Source organism: Pseudochaenichthys georgianus, chromosome 7 (genome assembly GCF_902827115.2).
Source record: "Pseudochaenichthys georgianus chromosome 7, fPseGeo1.2, whole genome shotgun sequence".
Lineage (NCBI taxonomy): Eukaryota > Metazoa > Chordata > Actinopteri > Perciformes > Channichthyidae > Pseudochaenichthys > Pseudochaenichthys georgianus.
The window spans coordinates 36,934,048-36,956,629 of NC_047509.1; the positions used below are offsets into that span (position 1 = coordinate 36,934,048).

General features: G+C 41.0%; 1 protein-coding gene across 2 annotated transcripts in view; it reads right to left on the minus strand.

Moving 5' to 3' along the window:
* Positions 1 to 21,706, minus strand: part of klhdc8b (kelch domain containing 8B) — a 334,510-nt gene extending 312,804 nt beyond the window's left edge. The window contains exon 1 of one of the 2 annotated variants that reach the window (XM_034086708.2): positions 21,334 to 21,706. The gene's annotated coding sequence lies outside the window, so the exon portion shown is untranslated. Of the gene's footprint in view, positions 1 to 13,749; positions 13,835 to 21,333 lie in introns of those variants that run through there. The other variant, XM_034086709.2, reaches the window with a different exon arrangement.
* Positions 21,707 to 22,582: the final 876 nt, after the last annotated feature.

The window sequence follows — 22,582 nt, forward strand, 5'->3', positions numbered from 1 at the left end:
TTTGGTCCCACTGCCAGGGGAGTAGATCTGATCATTTCACACCAATGGCTGCAAAATATTGTGCAGCAAAAACAAATGTGTATAAATAAAACTCTCACTGTTCTTGTAAATAGGTGTGATGTTTTTAAAGAGGACATATTCTGCTCATTTGCAGGTTCATATTTGTATTAGGTGTCTATACTGTGACATGTCTCCATGCTTTAATGTTCACAAAGCTCTTTATTTTTCTCAAACTGTGCTGCAGTACCTCTTTTCACCCTCTGTCTGAAACCAGAGCCCAGTCTGCTCTGATTGGTTAGCTGGCCAGCTCTGTTGTGATTGGTCAACCACTAGAGATGTCCCGCACTTTAGTCTATCACGTATAATGTGTTGGTAGAGTTAGCCAATAGAAGAGCAAGTGTTCCCTAGTGATGTCATTATGTTATGAAGTAAACACAGGAGTACAATGGAAGGCCTTTCCAGCATGGGGGGATTTTGAGCCCTTGTACATGCACACAAACCTATAGAACACCAATAGGAAAGGGGAAACCTCTAAAAGCATAATAGGGCCTCTTTAAAAGTGAGGTCATGTACAGTAATCCCAAGGGAGTGAGGCTTGTGACATTTCATCCCATCGGTAAAGGGTGAAGAAGTCTGCTCTCTATAATGACATTTGAAAAAGTCCAAGCACTATATCTCAGCAATTTGTTTTGACTTACAGACCTAAATCAAATCCTGAAAGAACATCCTTAACTTGAGACTGTTATTGCACCAAGATATAATAGAATTGTAGTGATTTGAATTTGCTTGTACGTTCTTTGTTTGGATACCTATTTGCGGCCATTATGTAGCAGCATTCTAGATAAGACTGCACCTCTTAAAGACATTGCTACACAAACCCTCTACCTGATGAAATGCTCAGGTAAGACCGTTGAAAGAAAGTGCATGGAGGCAGATATAATTGGGAAAGAAAAGATTAGCTTAACGACTCATTAACTTCCTCCAAGAGTCTAATGAAAACCTCAACGTTCAATCTAGGGTAAAGCAAGCAGGAATACACATGTTCCCACCTGATGTCCTCCAATAGCCTCAGTCTAAAGCATTTATGTCAGACCAATTGACTTAATGATCGGCCCTACTCTGATATTGAGGTCAGTTCCTCAGTCACTTTATCAATAAAACGGAAGGAGGAGAGGTGATAACTGTTGACCCATCATTTTAGTCTGCCAATTTCATTAGCTAGTTCCCTGTTTCATTAATGTGTAACCAATTGGTCTGTCAACCCTAGAAAACAGTTCCCTCAATGAAATCCTCTTCCTCTCTAAATGTCTTACCCACTTTGCTTTTGAAATCCTTTTCACCCCATTTGGCCCCAATATTCTTTCCATTGTTACCTGCTCTCTTTCTGGCACATTCCCGCCTAGTATTAAGCCTGCAATTGTCCAGCCTTGCCGCATTGGTTTCCAAGCTTAAATTATTATCAAAAACATTTAGTCAACTATGAACAACAAGTGTATTTTTGCCATAATCATCATGTTAGCATGTTAGCATGCCAACAGTTGATATTTAGCACTTAAGCACCAAGCTGCTGGGATGTTGCTGATTTCACTATTCTTGCTGATGCTGACATGGACCTGTTCCTAAAAGAAATGCCAGGGGATCACCAGAGTCATTCAGGATTATCCTCCGGGAATGTAAATATAGAATATTAATCCTGGGAGGAACATGTGTCTACAGCAATGTTCAAGGCAATCAATCCAGCAGTTATTTCAGTCTGGACCAAAGTGGTGAATAATCGACCGACAGAGAAGCCCCTTCTGATAGGGCAAATAGATCCAAAGTGTACTTATTAGTGAATGTCTGAAGTAAGCAGTAATGTAGCACACGGTATGGTGAAAACTGAGACATGAGTTCCAAGAAAACGCACACCTGCTGAGACCATCAAACCATTGCAAACACAGTTGCGTTCATAAAAGGAGCCGTAAATCAAGGCCTAAACACGACACTACCATGACCCTACACTGCCTCCATTTCTCCCTGGCTCTCCATATCAACAGGTTCCTGGGGGTCCTGCTGATAAGCACCAGCACCTTGTTGGATTCGATCTGCCTACGAGCAACAGCGGTTGGAAAAAAATTCGCCAGAAAATGTCCAGTCAGCACTGTTACTTAGCTAAATCTTAAAGAAATAAGGCAAGAGTCTCCAAGTATGTGTTGAAAATGGGTGTATTTCTGCATATTTAGAGTTGGTTAAACTTTCCAATGTGGATTAAATGTACATAAGAAAAAAATGGGAGAGCCTACAAGACTTTTCTTAGGTATACTTACTTGTCTTAAGTGCGTTTGAATTTCTTTCAAAAGTAACGCTTACAAAAACAGCTTTGCAAAACCAATTTAATGAAGTTAAAAATAAATATTCTAAAATTGAATTATATGGACAGAACCATCAAAACTCTTTTTACAGTAAATTGACAGGCAGAGTAGAAAGCATCTTCATGGACACTTCTATTGGGGTGTGTTGTCTTAGTGAGATTATATGTAGTGTGATGGAGAATGGATAAGTAACTATTAATGAATATAAAATATATAGATTTTAAATGTGTATTAATTGTTGTTTGGTTAAAGTAAAACAAATATGTTCCATAAAAAGTGCGATTTCACAAAGGATGGCTGAAAAAATTACGAGCTACTTGTGGAACTTTAGGCAGGAGAAGTTCATATCTATATCCTAACACAGGGGTCTGCAACCTTTTTGACCAAAATCAAAGGTAAAACTGAGGTAATGGTTTTTGGAGCCAAGGCAGAACGTATAAAAATTAGCGCTGAGCTTCAGCCTGCAATGTTCAAACCAACAGATAAAGCCAGAAATCTAGGTGTAGTCATGGACTCTGACCTGAGTTTCAACAGTCACATTAAAACAGTTACTAAATCAGCCTACTATCACCTAAAGAACATATCTAGGATTAAAAGACTAATGTCAGAGCAGGATTTGGAAAAACTTGTCCATGCTTTTATCTTCAGTAGACTGGACTACTGCAATGGTGTCTTCACAGGTCTCACTAAAAAATCTATTAGGAAGCTGCAGCTGATTCAGAAAGCCGCTGCTCGAGTCCTCACTAACACTAAGAAAGTGGATCACATCACTCCTGTTCTGAAGTCTTTACACTGGCTTCCTGTGTGTCAAAGAATAGATTTCAAAATACTGCTGCTGGTTTATAAAGCACTGAATGGTTTAGGCTCAAAATACATTACTGACCTCCTGCTAAATTATGAACCATCCAGATCTCTCAGGTCTTCAGGGACTGGTCAGCTTTCTGTCCCCAGAGTCAGAACTAAACATGGAGAAGCAGCGTTCAGTTATTATGCTCCAAATATCTGGAACAGACTCCCAGAAACCTGCAGGTCCGCTGCAACTCTGACTACTTTTAAATCCAGGCTGAAGACTTTTCTTTTTGTCGCTGCTTTTAATTGAACTATTCATATCTTAGACTGCACTGTAACTTTTATCCATGTATTTTTTCTTTTAATGTTTATTTTATTAGCTTTTCTTTTTTAATGCTTAATGTCTTTCATTTTTTGTAAAGCACATTGAATTGCCTTGTGTTGAAAAGTGCTATATAAATAAACTTGCCTTGCCTTGCCTTGCCTAATGCGAGCAAATAAAATGGCGGCTTCACAAAAACTTTTCAGAGTTTTACGGGGCGTGGTTTCTAGTTCCAGAACTTTTTGGTGTAACGGCAAAATCCCAGGAACTATCGGAACTATTCCTGGGAAAAGCACTCCGGTGTGAAAGCACCAATTGACTTAGAGAACTAAAGGAAAGGAAAAAGGTAAAGTAGGGCCAAGTGCTAACGAAGGTGATGAAACCAGAACTTTGTTTGTTTTATACAGAATGTCGCTGGGGCTGAATGCCAAGGAATTATTCTCCTCACAATTCTTTGCAGATAATCAATTAATCTGCAATGAATTATGTCATCCACATTCAAATGTATTACACCGAAAGTCAGCGTTTTCTGTGAAAGATGAGAAGGTCAAAATGAGTCTTTTAAACTATCTGACTGAAGAAGTGCAATTTCATTCACTAAACGATGAGTTTAATAATGAAAATAATGATTTGCAGCTTTCTCCTTGATGGAGGAGTTCAGCCTTCCTGGTAACTTTAATCACTTTCCAGTAGATCCTTACAGTATATCGGGTGGCGGACTGGCCATTGAGAGTACTGAGACGTTTCTTGGTCTAGCCTTTTTTTTGCAGACAACCATTTTTTGGCCTATTGTCAGCTTCATAGTCTAGTTGCCAGCTAATAGAGTCCTGTTGTGAACCTTGAAACGTTGAGTACCCCAAAGTTGTATGTTAGAAATGTATAATATGCATCCCCGGCACATGGAAAATGACGGATGCTAACTTGCATATTTTGGGCAATTTGCACAAATAGCATAAGTGCAGTAGTTCAAACATTGGCTTGGTCGATTTGGAAAATGGTGGTGTGTTTTTTTAGGGGGTTATTGAGGATGCTGAATCCATTTCTGCACTTCTCAGGATCCGAAAATGGCCATTTTAACCAGAAAGTGGTCTCTCTGTATTCCCGGTGGACTGATTTTGATTAATGTTGGGTCGATTTTGAAGTTTTAGAGGACACTGGATTATTTCGAGTAGGCAGATTGCTTAACTATTTGAAAAAAGATATCACCAATGACCAGCGGTAAACTAGCTAATTGGAAGGAGTTTATGGGTTAACGGGCCTCTCAGAATCCATGCATCAGGCAAAGTGTCAACGCGTTGATTTCGACTTCCACTTCTCCACTTACCAAGGAAATGGTAATAATATACTTTCAGTCATGGAAGGTTTTGAATATTTGAAAAGCTGTGTGTAGCCTATATGTAATATTGTAAGATGTAAAATGACTACTTGTTGGGCCTTCCCAAATGTCTGTATAATAGAATCCGGATGACTTTCCTCCCAGATAAACGCAGTTGCCAAATGCTACAATGGAACTGATTACATCAACAAATACTGTAAGGTTAGCCTACAAGATTAGTCTGGTGGTTTGCGTTGGGTCAGATTGGTCTGAGTCAAACTCCCGGCCTGAATTGATGTCTCATTCCACCACTGCTCGTATCAAAGCCAATGTTTCTGGTAGCAGCAATCACATGAAGCGATCAAACAGCAATCTGCTTCCATGAGCTGATGAAGCTCCAGCCTGTGGCAGACTCCAGATAATACCCATTCCTCCAAAGGGCAAACAACAGTCACACAAAGCAATCTCACGGCCACTTGTTTCCCTGCAGTCTGACTCTGTGCCTCAGGCAAATCTAAGAGTGGAAGCCATCATAGCAAATAATCAAACAGCTACATCTCTACTGAGCTGGATTCTCTCCAGGGGCAGATCTATGGGGGGAAAGGGGGGGCAGCTTCCCCCCCACTGTAGAGCCTTGCCCCCCCAGCTGCCCCCCTAACTTTTGTTTCCCTAAAACTGTACTAAAACAAACCTACACTATTTCCACAAGCTTCTCAAGCAACGAAAGAAGCATTACATTAGTCAAAAGTGAATCATTTTAAATATCATTTTAGGCCCGTTAAAAAGGCAGCTACGGCCCTGCATTGAACTGCGGAGCAGCGTTCACACAGACCGCGACTCACACAGCTGCAGAGAGGGAACGAGCTGTCCCAACACCTAGGGTGGATCAGCTTCCCCTGGGAGAATTTCCCCTTCCACTAGTTTTGTTTTTACTAAGGACGAGAGCTTGAAACTAAATATTAATAAAACGCAGCCGTTTGAATTGATAGCGTTTAACAGACGGGCGCTGTTTGGGGCGTTACGTTACAAAATACTACGCAGACAGAGTTAGCTGGGAGATCGATCACTTTGCTAAACTATGCAGTACTATTAAATCCACGTAAACTACACATCACAGCAATGAGGCCAGATCAATGAAACCAGGATACATCCTTTACTGTCAAACTGGATCTAAACACAGCCTGTGTGCGTTTGATTACTACTTTCTGATGTTATATTTATGATATGCTACATATTAGCTAGGCTACATGGCCCTAACGTGTAAAGTTATACAAGCATTTGTACCAGTGCTTTTCACAAGTAGACTCTTGCAGGCCAGAGTAGCTGGAGTGATTCAACAACAACAAAAAGACATATCTGAGAAGTGATCAGGACGAACAGAAAGAGGAAAAGGAAAAGAGAGTTCACTGAAGAGACCAGGAGGGTCAGAGCAGGAGGAAAAGGAGGAGATGAAGACATTAGTGAAGAAGAAGACATGTAGGCTGTGAGGATTGGAATACAGATGAAGTGTCAGAAAGAGGCAGTGATCAGGAGGCAGATGAAACTCCAGCTGGACCATATGGTATGTTCTTATTCTCCTTACATATTCCATCACAGCAGCTCAATCTAGCAGCTCTTAGTATTGACAAATATTGATTGAAACGTGTTGCTGCACAGGTCACCTTTAGCTCTCTGAAGAGATGGGTGATGTCATTTGTGTGCTTAATTATAACTAAGTACTTTTACTGTACTTACAGTAAGCAGAATTCTGAGTATTCTCTGAATCGGTTGCCTTTTGGGTCTTTACATCTTTGAAAAATGAAACCAAAATGTTTGGTCAACATCTGGTGGTGGACTACTTACATGTTCCCACCTCGGGCACAAAATATAAATAATTACTAGGAATTTACCTTGAAAAAATTTAACAGGGTTGAACTTTTTGACAAAAAGTAGCCATGAGACCTTGTTTAGCTATGGCACCACATAGTCAAGGACATTACACAATTGTAATATTTTGCAAAACTATTGTTTATTTTGTAATAAACAATTATTTACTATTATTAATTCATATAACAGAGTTGATGTCAATCTTAATCTGAAAATACAAAAACTGAAATAAGAGAAGAAACTGACACTTGCCTTTCTTTGCCATCTTTTCTTCAGAAGACTTTTGTGATCTAATTCTCTCAATGCAGATGCATCATTATTTTTAACTTAATAGGAGGGTAAATGGTATGGCTTGACGGCGTTGAAACAAACTGAGGGACGTGTGTCAATATTGCAATTTCATAGATAATTCAAGTATTTTTTCAGAATTTCTTTTTGATCAGTTAAAGTTGACAAGCATATGAATATAATAGCAGCAACATTTTGGGATAATTGGCCATTTTGATTTGTTTAATATTAAATTAATATGTAATAATGCTTAGTGAGGACATGCAAATATGTCTGTCTACTACTAAGACAACCAATCTTTTAAAAACAAAATATATATATACATTTAGTTTTACATTGTAATGCAAAACAACCTGTTTCATTAATTCATTGCTTTAAAATAAATGTTGTAGTTTCCTTTCATTTAAAATTACTGAAGTAAGCTTGGGGGACTCAAAGGGCACCCGATTGTTTGTCTGAACACCTTGTTTCTCTTGTGCATTAAGAACACTTGTGTTAGGGCATGAATTAACAATAAATAGGTTATATACAGTATAAAATACCACGTACTGTCCGCCCTCCCATGCCACCCTGGCATGACCTCTTGCCCCCCCTTTGCCCCCCCATGTAAAATGTTCTAGAACCGCCACTGATTCTCTCTGACTGAAATAATACTTAAACCATAACAGTAATTATTTAATTAAGCGTCCCAGCATTAATGGGCCTTTAATAATAAACCCTGAAGCCCTAACAGGTTTTACTGTTGCTGATGTTTTATGATCAATTTTGACTAAGATCAAATTAGGTATATATATTATTTACATTTCTGATAGCTATCACACCCAAAACCTACCTTGGTGATTTAACCCACATTAAGTGCCTGTTTTGCAAAGTTTGAATTAAAGGTGGGGTAGCCGAACCAGCTCGAGTGCGCTAGAATTAGAAAATACACAGCCAGAAAAAATCTGCCACTTCCTTACAGAGCCCCTCCTCCAACACACACGAACGCACACATGACCAATGAGGGCACGAGATCAGTTTGTGCCCAGATGGAAGGCTGACAGGCAGGTAGGCCATCCAGTTACTTTAGCCGGGCCGGCTAAAATGATTGGTCGTGCTTTTTACAGTACTGCTGCTTCCACAGATGACGTTTTTTTATGGATTTTTTGTCAAAGCACTTAAGATATTCATTGCTATCGGGATGTTAAGAGCATTCCATGGAATATAACAAAAAGTGTATCTCGAGCCGGTTTCTCAAACTCACCTACCCCACCTTTAAGCTGGTAAACTTTAAAAGTTTTGAAATATAGATAAATCCAAACCAATCCAAACTGAATTATGTACCTATAAAACATGAAAACAAAACTACCCCATAGCATAAAGAGCATTATTTATATGAATGTAATAACACATAAAATATGTTGTTTCAGGGGTTTTAATGCAATAATATATTTAATTATTGCAAATATAATCTACTAAAAAAACAATGCTAAAGTATAGTCGTATTTTAACGTAAATAACACTACAGGAAGCGAACATTTTACTACAACTGCAGAAATCATTCTCACTTATTCTTCCTTACTGATCAAATAAAATACAAAATAATTGATCTGCCAAATGTTATCAGAACGAATCGACCAATGTGGAATAGTGGAACTAGTAATGTTGCAGGGGTTGAACTGCTGAACACAAATGATCCACTGTAATACAGACGCAATACTGAATACAATGTCATGTGCATGCTCTCAGGTGCACTCAAAATGAAAAGAGACACACAAGGCTGGATGCACTTTGTCTTTGACGGCCCATTGGCCCACAAGGTTTGTCCCGGTTTGCCAGATGGCCAGTGCAGCGCTGCTTAGCAGAGAAGCCACAGGTGTCACTAATAACACAACAACATTCAATTTAGGCATTCAAGTGAGCCAGACAGTGAACCAGCCCAATACCCTGAAACCATCAACTCAGCCATCATTAGGTTTATTAAGCACCTGCTATTGTGATATACAGTCCCCTCCAAAACCATTGGAACAGCGAGGCCAATTGCTTTATTTTTGCTGCAGACTGAAAACAATTAGGTTTTACATCAAAAGATGAATATGAGACAAATGTTCAGTATTTCAGTTTTTAATTCCAGATATTTACAAAACTGAGAAGATAGCACCTTTTGTTTAAACCCACCCATTTTTCAAATGAGCAAAAGTGTTGGACTTAAAATAGTGTGAAAAGTGAATAATACTTTAGTTGCAAATCCTTTGCTTGCATCAAGCCTGCAACCCATTGACATCACCAAACTTGTGCATTCTTCTTTTGTGATGCTTTTCCAGGCGTTCACCTCTTTCAGTTGTTGTTTGTTCCCGGGGGTTTCTCCCTTCAGTCTCCTCTTTAGCAGGTAAAATGCACGCTCAATAGGGTTGTAGTCTGGAGATTGACTTGGCCAGTCTAAAACCTTCCACTTCTTTCCCCTGATGAACTCCTTGGTTGTTATGGCAGTGTGTTTTGGGTCGTTGTCTTGCTGCACGATGAAGGTTCTCCCGATCAGTTTGGTTGCATCTCTCTTTAAATTGGCAGACAAAATGTTTCTGTAGACGTCTGAGTTCTAAATGTAAATTAAAAGCTGAAATACTGACCTTTGGTCTCATATTCATCTTTTGATGTCAAACCTATGTTTTCAGTGTCCAGCAAAAATAAAGCAATTGGCCTCGCTGTTCCAATAGTTTTGGAGGGGACTGTATGCCAACATGTCAGATGTGAAAAAGGTCTCTTCTTCCTCGTTGTCAGCTGCAGAAAACCTTAAACCCTGAAAACCTAAGCCAAGAAAAATAATTTCGCACAACTATATAAAAAAATGCAGAGACATTGTACAATATTTATGCTAGTGACCATAACAATATCAAGTTATCTTTATGCCTTCCTGACCAATTACATAAATGGCTGCATTGAGCTGGAAATGAGCCGTCATCCTAAATCTGTCCATGCTTGTAATTCCAATCAATTACACTGCTGCTGCTGGAAACAAAGCATTGTTTTATCACAATATATAAACGGGACATCAAAAATGCCACCACGTTTCCCAGAACTCCAATTTCCCCCAGTGTCTGTCCCATCGCCCCTGCCTCAGTTGTACCAGTTTATTGAGCCTAATGAAGGGAATCATGTTCATAATAAACTATAATGAAAATATAAGACAGCTGCTGACACACACACACACACACACACACACACACACACACACACACACACACACACACACACACACACACACACACACACACACACACACACACACACACACACACACACAAACCTGAGTTAAGCCTGAGTTATGATGAGCAATTAAGAGAATCCTTACTCCACATAAGACAGGCTGGTTTAAATAACAATGCGGCAACCTGCTGGCATGTGAATCAGCCTCGAGAAGAAACATGCTCAAACACTGGGTTACATCCACATGTTTACAAGTGGAAGGAAGAAACTTAAAGGGCCCATTGCATGCTTTTCCGGTTATTACCCGTCTCCTTGTGTGTTATGAAGGTGTCCATGCATGTAAACAGTCTGCAAAGTCAAAACCCCTCAAAGTACACCCTGTAGGGAGTAAAACTCTAACACAGAAAAGACCTCCCCCAAAAGCCTCGTTGGAGATTTCTCAGTTTCCATTGTTTACTTCCTGCCCCGCGTGACGTAGCTGCACCGCGTGACGTCACTTCCTCTGCCAGCCGACCATATTAAGTGTCTTAAAACCTGCTTCTTTTCAAAGCTCTATCCAGTCATGTCGCGGAGGGTCTGTTGCCTGTCTTGTGTGGAGAAATCCACAATGTTTGCAGTACCGAAGGCAGAACCACGACGAAGTCAGTGGTTGACATTCCTTTTTAACACTGTTCCAGCTGATTTACCAGCCGGTACTGTTGTGTGTGCGCGGCATTTCACGGACCAAAGCTTTAAAAACGTAACAATGTTTAGCTTCGGACTTGCAAAGCTGATATTGGAGGACGATGCTGTTCCTACTTTGTTTGGACCAGCGGGAGATTCGGGTACACAACCTGTAAGTATTCATTGTGGTTTGTGTATTTATTCTGTTTAAAACAAACAATGTATCTACCACGACTGTGTAAATGCTATGCTAATGCTATGCTACCGAGGTAAACACGAGGGCTAACGAGCATTCCCAGACCTCAACACCGGAAAGGTTTACAAAATAAACATTCAATTACTAAGGAAGTAATAAAAGTGCATATAATAGTCTATTGACTTGAAAAATATGTATGCTGTATATCTTGGTATATGTGTGCTACTGTTGGTGTTTTCAGCTAGCTGCCGACATAATGTAACTAAGCTAGGCTACCTTTCTTATGCTATTGCAGCACGCGTTTTCTCCGTCACTTGGCATCAAAGTACAGTTTCCACAACGGCACCTAAATAACAACAGTTGTAGGTACATCTGATGACATCTGAAATGTAAGACATATACTAGATAAAAACGTACCACAATGACACTGTTTGGTCTGCTCTAGTGAATGGCGAGGCAAGACTCGCGATTTGGTCTATTCTAGGATCGAACGGAGGTTCGAAATTGTATGCTCCATACGCCATTGTATGCTATATGTAAGCTATCTATTTATCTATATAACTCTATCTATCTATCGATTCTCAAATCTAGTATTGCTATGTTGCTAAGTACCCGCTAAACCACTTTACGGCAGATGTCAACAGGGGCAGAGCCTCTCTGGTGGTTGACTAATCAGAACAGAGTGGCAGAGCTGACCAATCGGAGCACACTGGACGCACAGGAGGGTGGGGGCCAGGCCCGGTTCCAGAACAAAATTACTCAGGGTGCATCTGAGATTAGAGAGGGTGCAGTGGTAAAGTGCTATTTTTATAAGTGGGGAGTGGACCTAACACCCTCTAGGGGGTCCTCACCTCCTCTAGGGGGGTCCGGGGGCACGCTCCCCCGGGAAGATTTTTTTTTAAATATTGAAGTTAAAAGCATCAATCTGGTGCACTTTGAGAGCAAAATGAAGAGATCTATGGATCTATGTGCTCTTTGCTTGATTCATGCCTTCCCAGTCCCTTATCACGTAGCCTATAAGAGCATGGCGCCAGTTGTTGTAGCCAGTTGTGGTGAAAGCATCTGACGTACTTGAACCGAAATGTCTACATGCATAGCAGAAGATGGCATCTTTTTTACATGAATATTCCAGCCAATCTCTGTTTTGAAACCATGAGCTGCAAAATGAGTAGCCTACAAGTAGCCTGCGAGTTGCGCACTTTTTTAAATATACCTGGGCAGGCTCTGTTTTGCCGAGGTCCTCTGGCACTTGCGGGCCGCCGAGGGGTGGCGGTGTTTGGGGCAACAAAGACGGCTGCGGCTGCTCTGCCTCTGTGGGCGAGGCGGGCAAAGCCGGCGAGTCGGGCGTTATTGTCCACGACAGTGGCCGCGGGTAACGTAATGTCCCCATGATCTGAACTGTTATTACCTGCAGTAGATGCAGTGTTACTGCTGGCGATAAGGGCTGGTTGTTTTAACAATTTTCTGATGTCCATCACTGACACTGATAGCTTTGTAAGAACCTTGCAGATGACGAACGTGCAGCGGCACAGGTCACACGCACCTGACATAATAACGTTACTTACCGTTTAAATTGACCAAATAAATGCAGCAATGTTATTTAACCACAATTCCAATTTATTTTATTTCAACTAAATTCTTCTTCTTAATATTCTTCTTCTTATTACTACTATTATTATTATTATTATTATTAATATTATTATTATATATGTAATATTTTTCACTTTTCATTTTTCAAATGAGGGTGCATAACGACTCAACTGAGGGTGCAATGCACCCTTATGCACCCCCGTAGAACCGGGCCTGGTGGGGGCAGGAACTCCATCGAGCCGTTTAGCACAGGGAGTGAAAACTCATACTATACAGAGATAATGTATGAGAAACCAATCTGAGTTTGGAAAATTGCACAGTATTTTTCTATTGTAATATCCCTCAACAATGGTATTATGATCAGTAGATAGGACCATGCCATGGGACCTTTAAATAAATAACATAATCGAATCTCTTTCCTTTTCTCTTCCCTTCATCTCAGTCTAATATCCAACCAAAATAAGACTGTTAAGAATAGGCAGCCATTTTGGGGAACAGTGCTCTCTTTTACATTGAGTGAGAACAAATGTAGGCACACCCCATGAGAGTATTGTACAGATTTGCTTAGCTCCGACGCTAATGAGCTATATTTCCTCTTAAAATAAGTAATGACTGGGGTTAGCTTCAAAGGCCTTTTAGTGCACATAAGAGGTATCTAATCTATTCTCAAGAAAGAAAGTGAATATTTATCAGACCGTCAAACTTATTTTAAAGCCGACTACATTTTCTTTCTGCTTGAGATGCACAATTGTTATTTTCTCTACACGTACCACACATTTATTCTTCCTCCAAATCCCATCCCTTCCCTCGATCCACATCTCACCCATGCCTGAATGGCCCCTGTGTTGGCAGGCTGTATGTCCAAACTGTACCCTGTTAGCATCCCTTAATCCTTTGATGGGAATATTGGCTCAGTTCCACACCGCCTGGGTTAGTGTCTGTAGCGCTGAGTGTGTGGATGTGTTTGTGTGTGTTTGTGTGTGTGTCAGCCAAGTCAGTCCCACACAGAGCAACTTAATCACATCTTAAGACATTCTGTAATGTACACTCATGCACCAAAGCTTCCTCAGAGTTCAGACGCCTCATTCGTCAAAGCATGCAATGAACAAGTAAATTGTCTGTACTCTACGTACAAACATTGGTGTTCATAAAACACTACTAAGTACTGAACAATGATCAATCTCACCTCTACTCAATCCAGCAGCTTGTGCAGACCATGCGATCAGTCACATCTCTTTGAAAATCCTAGTAGCCTGGTGTAGAATTGGTTGTGTATAGCAACCATTAAATATGGAGAAATCACAGACAGTACATCCCGGAAGCAGAGGAAGCGGAAGTTTCCCAGCATGCAATGGGACGGACTTATGGAGACACAGAATGTGTAAATTACAAAAGTGCTCCTCTGAAAGTCCCTTCTCCATTCAAACAAACATAGTTAAATCTCACTCAATAGTCCCTCCCATCACCCTTACAGTCAAGATAAAGGTAAAGATAACAAAAACTGGGATTTATTCCTCTTGTATCGTGCCTTACTTTAGTAGATCCGAACATAGGTTTGGAACTAATCTGTAAAGGCTCCGGTTAAAAATCAGAACCAACTTTTCTATTAATTTCAGTTTTTGAGAAATGACAATGGCGAAAATGTGGCCTGCATCAGAAAAGGTAAGGCTTGTGTTTAGCCTATTACTACAGAAGCCGATGTCACCTGCAGCCCCTCCACATTCCATCATTTAGAAGCAATGACGGAATAAAACACTGAACAAAATGTGTTATTCAAATATTGTTGATCACAGTGACAGAAATAGTTTCTTGTGCATGCAGCACATGTGAGCAAGTACTACAGGAGATTAGCCTTGGACAAAGAGCCTCAGGGAGAAAATGAATGACAAGTTAACATGGCTTGGTTTTCATTAAAATAAATGGCACCCAAATGCAATAGTTAATTTATAAAAGGTAGATTGATTAAAATGTATTATCATTAATACAAAGAAAAGAGAGAAATAATGACCTTGATTTCCATCATACACACACCACTTCAAGAGATATAGTTGGAAATCTATTAGTTTTTATGACGTTGTCATTATATCCAACCATTCATTATTTTATCACCACTCGTAATCTAAGTAAAGAGGCCGTATTATTTTTGGGGCTTTCTCTTTCCTTTATAGTGTGTTCTATAGGTTTGTGTGCATGTTAATGGTCTGCAAAGGCTACAATCCCGAGAGGGGTCTGCCTGCAGACCTCCACTCTCAGGACAGTTCCGGTGCAGACCTCCACTCTCAGGACACCTCCACTGTCAGTACAGGAAGTGCACGCTAAGAATTCCAAAATAAAATCACCACTATCAGTACAGTGCCACTTTCCAAACAGGAAATGCACGCAAATACAAAATAAAATCGTACTGACACTTATTATATACATAAAGTATATAGATATATATAAAAATAGGGACACCTTGTATTGTTTACTCTCAGTACAGCACCACTTCCCGAACAGGAAATGCACGCTAATACAACATAAAATAGCACTGACACTTATTATCTATATATATATATCTATATAGATATATATATGTATTTATATATATAAATACGACATCTTGTATTTTAGTTACACCCGCTAGACAACAGTGGAAGGTTCGAGAAACAACCGTGTTTGCCGGGTGCACCGCGGCGGAGGTGGAGAGGTTCCAGCTGGGAACCTCCACCCCGCTGCGGGACCCGTGGGACCCCTGGACTGTGCGTCTTGGTCACGCTTCATATCGGCCGGCGCGGAGGCCCTCCGACAGTGGGTCGCGTTTGCCATTCGATCAGTGAGAGGAGAGGAGAACAATGCAACAACAATTGTCAAAATCCGTTAATATATGGATGAGTGTGGGGGGGGGGCTGGACACAGGCCGTAGGTGGACACCCGAGACCAGGCAATGTCCCCGGTAGAAACCGGGTGAAATATCCTACAAAATAATACAACCGGGGAAAAGTGAAAAAAAGTGTCCGAAAATAGGCACTCGTGAGGAGGGCAGAGTCCCCTGTCAACTCCCGTTACATTCCTCCATGGTGTCATTTGAGCGAAAAACTTTTACGAGAACCAGGCTGGGGGTCAAAAGGGCTTGACCAAGGCCAACCCAAAGTGCACGGTGGTCGGACTCATCACCTCCGTGTAGGGTGACCAGATCCCAACAAACCAAATGTGGGACAAGGAGTATGGTTGTGTGGGACAATGTGGGACACCCTCTCAACAGCACCCCCCAACCCCCGGAAGAATAAAAACGTAACAAATATATAACAACTGAGCAGAAAGTGAAGTCAAAATGCAGTTTTTTAATAAAGAAACGTAAACTAAGGCAGCAGGTAGGGCTGTGCAATTAATCGTATTTTAATCGCGATTACGATTATGGCTTGCGACGATTATGAAAACAGCATAATTGACAAAATACGATTATTTAGCTGGGTGCGCTTTCGCCCCTCCCTAAAAGCCCACTCGGCCACGTGGGAGTGACATGTGTTGTGAGTGTTCAGCGCGAGCGAAGATGTCAGAACAAGAGCAGCAACTCGTTAAAAAGAAGGGTACAACTATTTCCACTATTTGGAAGTAATTTGGCTTTCAGGAGTCCGACGTGGAGCAAAACAAAGTACAGTGCAGGATGTGTTACCAGGTTGTGTTGGCACCACACGCTAACACAACCAGTCTCTTTTATCATCTGAAATACAACCACAACGTGCAATACGACCGGGCATTAATACAACAAAAAGCAGATGCCCGCTCGACTTCATCCACCACATCATCACATCATCGATTCAGGACGCATTGTACAGAGCAACGGCCTACGCGACGAGCTCGCAGAGACACAGAGATATTACAGGTGCCATTACATTTCACATCGCTAAAGATATGTGCCCAGTTAGCACTGTTAGCAACCAGGGCTTTAAGCAACCTGTCAACATGTTGGACAAGCGTGACGCGATGCCGTCTCGGTATTATTTCAGCAGGTCTGCGCTGCCTGCACCATATGACAAATGCCGTGGGGAAGTTGAGAGAGATGTGGCGTCAGCTGACTACTTTGCTACCACAACAGACCTGTGGTCTAGCCCAGGGGTGCCCAACCAGTCGATCGCGAGATGTGTCTAAAAATAGAAAAACAATATTCTGTTTTATCGTTAATGTCCTGTAACATAATCTTCCTGTGCCAGAATAATGCACTTGAACGCATCAAAGCTTTGTGATTGGCCGGCGTCACCCCATGTGTCGGGGCGTGGCTGAGGGTCTTCAGTACAGGTGGCTTGTCACCTGCCTGCGCTCATCTCTGAAACCAGACCATGTAAACAGGCTGGTGTTTCTGGCAAAACATCTTTAAGAGATGGCATGAGCAGCCCTACCAGCATGTGCCATGGTGGCCTAAACATTTTTATTTGGTCTTAAATTGTAGTTCAACATTTATTTCCTGTTACTTCTGGACCGTGACGGTTGGCCAGCCTTCAACGTTTAACTGAGTGGAATATGTTGAATATGTTTTACCAAAATGTTGGCTATATGTTAAGGAGTTTTCAGGTTGTGACAGTGCACTGCAACATATTTGATTTAATTTATTTTGGTCTAATTTATTTGTATTTATCATATTAATAATATATGTTTAGTATGGTTTTGGAAGTGCGCTCCAACATATTTGTTGATCTTGTTTATTGGTAAAATATTATTTGTTTTAAAGTTCAATAAATGGTCAATGAATAATCGTCACTCACAGTGTGTGGGCTATTTTGTCACCTAGAACCACTGGTGTCTTTGACTCTGTCAAACAACTCTCCACAGAGGCAGGGGCAAGCACATCTGTTATTATGGACGCTGCTTTTGTACGACCACATGACATTTTCCTTACTATCTCAGAGTCTGGAAACATGGTCGGCACTAGCTTGTTACCAGTCATGTGACCGGTATGATGGGAGTGTTGCACTGTGTGGTAAACACTGGTTATTTCTGCTGCGGTCACCTTGTCTGAGTGGCCATCATTTTTTGGTTTGAGTAGGAATGTCTCCATAGAGGGGGATGTCTCTTTTTGAGCGACACGTTTCTTGTGAGAATCGCATTCTCTGTGTCTTTTGACGTCGTATTCACTGCCATGTGAAATTTAAAAATTACTCTTGCAAAGATTGCAAAACTCTCTGAGAGTCTCCCTGCACTGGCTGCATCCACGGGTAAGTGTCTTCCCAGTCTTTGTTGTATGTGCATCTTCTTTTCTTCTTAGCTGTAGTTTCAGTTTCCTCCATTTTCCATAACCTGCTGCGTCGCCTGCGTTCGTTGTTGTTTGGTGAAAAGAGGTGCTGCAGCACAGGCAGTATGAGGAAAATAAAGAGCTTTTTGAACATTAAAGCATGGAGACATGTCCCAGTAGAGACACTTAACACAAATATGAACCTGAAAATGAACATTCTACTTCCTATTTAAACCCTGGTTACACTTGTGTGCCACTAAGGGTTTTTGTATCCTAATGTTCAGAAGTCATTCCTAATGTACACATGTTTTAAAGCTCAAGAAGAGATCCAATGTTTGTGTTAGAAGCACAAAACTGTTCACCCACTTCCATGGTTGATCAATTACTCTTCAGGCTAATATCAACTGTTATCAGATGGTTCTTTTATCAAGCCCCACACAGCGAGTTTAACAGGAGGACACGCGCTGAGCTTAAGGATCAAATCCGCACTGCATTCACCACCAAGAGATGGACACTTATGGTGGTGTAAGGGAGAAAGGCTCAGACGATTACAGAAGAAGCCAAGAAAGCAGGGAGAGCAGATGGGGGACGCTTGTAAACAGCTCCTTAAAATATACATTTGTCTTGGAGACAAACTAGCTTCAGGACTTTTACCCTGGTTTGAACTGTGTAATGTCCTCAGCTGTAAAGTAGGCGGCTCATTTGGAATAGAAAGAAAATCACTAACAAGAATAAATGTAATTTCTCCTCCAGACAAACCGGATGCTAATTAAACTATTATTGGATAAAGCTCATCAATTTGCTCGGCATGGAACGTTTGAGGGAGAAAATCGAATAATGTTGCACTCAGTCCATTTGTCCCTCACTGGCTGATGGTGGCTAAGAGGCGGCACTCTGGTGAGCTCTGATGGAGGCTGGCATTTGGCTGGCACAATGGGATCTGCCACACAGCACCTCTCCTCTGCTGGATGCAGCCTGACAGGCCCAGACGCTGCGTGTCAGCTGTAATCCTCATTATGCAAATGAACTCACACCAAATTAGGAGCGATCATTGCGGGTCAGCTGGAGCGCGGCGGCGGCGGAGAGAGACGAGCAAGGAGCGGAAGAAGGAGGAGGGAATGTGTGAGAGAAGCGATACAAATACTTTGATTCTTCCTGGGAATTTGTTTTACCTTTAATGTAAATAAGAAGCTACAGTGCCTTTTTTTTAAAGCGCCATAAAACATTAGTGCAGGAAAGAGTCCTAACGCTAGGAATGAGTTAGCATGTTAGCACTTCCCTCATCTTGAAGTCGATGTTTTCTTAATGTGTTTTTGGTGAGATGCGTGAAAAAAAGTGAAGCCTGCGAGGAAGTGCAGGCTGTCAACTTGTGCAATGACACACACATGTGACATGCCTTTCCCCCTCATACGACCAACCAAACACATTCTCCGTAATCTGGCGCTCTATTCAAACTGGCAGATCTGCCATCTCTGCCTTGCTAATCCTGCTGCTGCATCGTTCAAATCCGGACCGGGACTACTTGCTGCATGTTATCCCCTCTGTCCCCCCTTTACAACTCTGTCTCTACATAAAGGCACAGGATGCCCCCAAAAGAACGTATACAAATATATGCAGGAAGGAGGGATAAGGAGAAGCCAAACTCAAACCATATATTGCTGCAAAAAAACATTTCAAATGTGACTGAAATAAGGATGCTTTAAAGACGCTAACAAGAGTTTCATATTTTGTCTAAGACGTAAAAGACGTCCGTAAATTCTCCACTGGTGAATATCTGAAGCTTTTACGTGTCCTTTAAGAAGCAAAAGATTGCTAAGATTACTTAATGTCATCATGCCAAAAACATTAGCCACCTTCCGTTTAGCAGTGGCGATGCGTGATCGGGATGTAGTTCATAACGCTTAGAGATCGTGCAATATGAAACCTGTAAGTATCACAAAAGTGCTTTCACCAAAGATCTTGTTTTCTGCCATACATTAATCCAACATCCAATATTATTTATGTTTGTTAATTAAATGGTCAATCGATTCTCAAAGTGGGGTCTGTAACACTCTGCAAGAAGATTAGTAACAAAGTTGGGATTGATTCATTTAGAGTAACCTGATATGTTCCTATTATTATTATATTATCCTGATGTACAAACTGTGAAGACACTGAGACAAATGTAACATTTGTGATATTGGGCTATATAAAGAAACATTGATTGATTGATTGATTGATTGATTGATTGATTGATTGATTGATTGATTGATTGATTGATTGATTGATTGATGGAGGGCTGAGGATGATTTATTATACTTGATGGTCTTTTAATGGAATTGAATTGTGATGATGTTACATATCGAGGTATCATGATACACAATTGTCTTCTAAATTCAAACAAGCAAATACTAATTAACTTAATTAACATGAAATCAACTAGTGTGCAAATCTGATTTGTGCACATGCTTGTATTTAGTCAGTATAGAGTATGGGTCTAAAATGTTATTGATTTAGTTTTTCTCTATAATACGTCCAAGCTTTAAGTCCATGTTTATTCTGCACTAAATGTCACAATTAGGTATTAACTTCAGGAGAATACAAAAATAGACTTTGTCATTGTCATCATTTCTTACATTGAGTGTACATACAATAATGACTAACATGATATGCAATGACTTCTATTGGACACAGCTTTGTGAAATTCTAACATAAGGTGTTCTCCGGTACATTCTCTTTCCTGAAAAAACATCGATCATCCTCTGCTTCAGCAGCTGCCAGCCAGCAGGATGCACTGAGAACCAAGTGAGGCTGCAGAGAGAGAATCCCATCAGAGCACAGACTCAGGACTCTCCAACACTCCAAGAGAAAGCGGAAAGTTAGAAAGAGATAAAGACCGCCTGCCAGTCAGACACCCAGCTGCAGATGTTGGGCATGCAGCAGCAGATGGCCAGGCTTTTCCAGAAAAAGACGCATCTCACTAAACAGCTGGATGGATTTGCCCTGCAACTTTATTCTCACTAAAGCTTTGAATCTGCCCCAAAAAGAAACAATGGTGCTTCCCATCACTGAGTCCCTACAGCTGATGTGCAAACTTGTAAAAGCTCAACAACAGCTGATGATGGAGATGTCCTGCGATGCAAGACATACTATTTACCTTTTGTTGCCCTAACATGTGACATCGTTCTGATGTAAAACTGCTTACTCCCTGAGATAAGAAACATAACGATACCTTCTTGAGTGAATAATGAATAAACCGTGATGGGGTATTTTAGACATGGCACCCAGAGTGATTTATGTAGGCCTGGCCTATGTTGAGCTTGATACTCCACGACCAATTATATCGCCACAACCACGTCATTTAACTGAGTATCCACACCTGTTGTTTCAGTAATGTCCATAAGCAGCTCCACAACGTCCAACAACATGGAGAGCACCGCGGCCAACATGTGCGCGGAGGTGGAGCATCGACCTCCCCAATCTTAAGTAAGCCTTAAAAAGTGCGCAGAAATGCTTGGCTGTTCGTCATTTCTCCGTGTGGAATAAAACGCAGAGAGGTGTAACGTTTGGGACAGCAATGCTTACCTTTGTGTCCGGAGGCTGGTCGGGCAGGCAGCAGTCAGCGGCGCGTCGGAGCTCCCCGGAGCAGCTCCGGGTAAATGTTTGGACACGGCATTTCGTGGAGAAAACTCGCTCCTGTTCCTGTGCAGCGACAAAATCCAGCGGAACCAACAGTTACCTCTGTGCTCCTGCCTCACACTGACTCAACATGTCTCCCCCTCTTCACTCTCGTCTCCTCACTCACGAGTGCATTTATGCCTCCAGAAACAGTGCCAGCTGTCCCTCTACTGTCCTGTGGTGACAACAGCAGCAGACGCATCACCGCTTTTTCTCGAATGTGTGAATGCGCTACTGTAGTGTGGCGCTGTTTTTGATTTAATGCGCTGTCATACAGCGCACCGTCAGGTAACTGCGCTCACCTGAAGGGAAGGATGCTGCTGTGGCTGGGGGGTCGGATGCTGCCCCCATGTGGAAAGAAAGAGACACACATCATGACAAAAAAAAAAGGATAAACACAACATTCAGTTTAAAGGAGACTTGTCATGCTCAACTGAAGGTTCATTCTTGTGTTTGGGGATTGTATTAAAACATGTATGCACGATTTAATGTTCTTTAAATACATTATTTATCTCATACGGTCTGTCTTTAATAAACCTAAATGTACCATTGACATGAAACGCCCCGTTTTAGCACCTATCGCTTTAAGGCCTCCACCTGAAAATTATGATTTATGGATAATGGAGTTATTCTTTTATACATTTAGATTGAAAACAAAAGGTTAACATTTTGAGGAAGTGCTCATCTTTTGTTCAGAGCAAAGTCTTCCATTTGATTAAAAATAAAGTAGCAGCATCCCACATGTTATAGGTCATGTGATTTGACCCACTGTTGCATTGAAAATGTTTTGAGAAATATATGTTATTACGACTTCAATTTTCCTTTTGTTTTAGTATGAGGTGCTATATTTTTAAATTATTGATTCATAAGCAGTGGTGAAATATTACAGTACATTTACTTAAGGAATGTATTTAAGTACAATTTTGAAGTACCTGTTTTTTAAACTCTTGCTTTTTACTTCTACAAAACTGCACCAATGCTTACAAACACCTGGTAAAAATTCATTTTCAGGCACAGTGTTAAGCATTTTAAATCCCATGCTAAAGGAAAGGGAGGAAATAATATATATTTCTCACAATAACTTCCTTATTTTCTCATATTATTATTTGTTGTAACTTCAGGTAGCTGCAATTCATTACAACACACCAAAGCATAC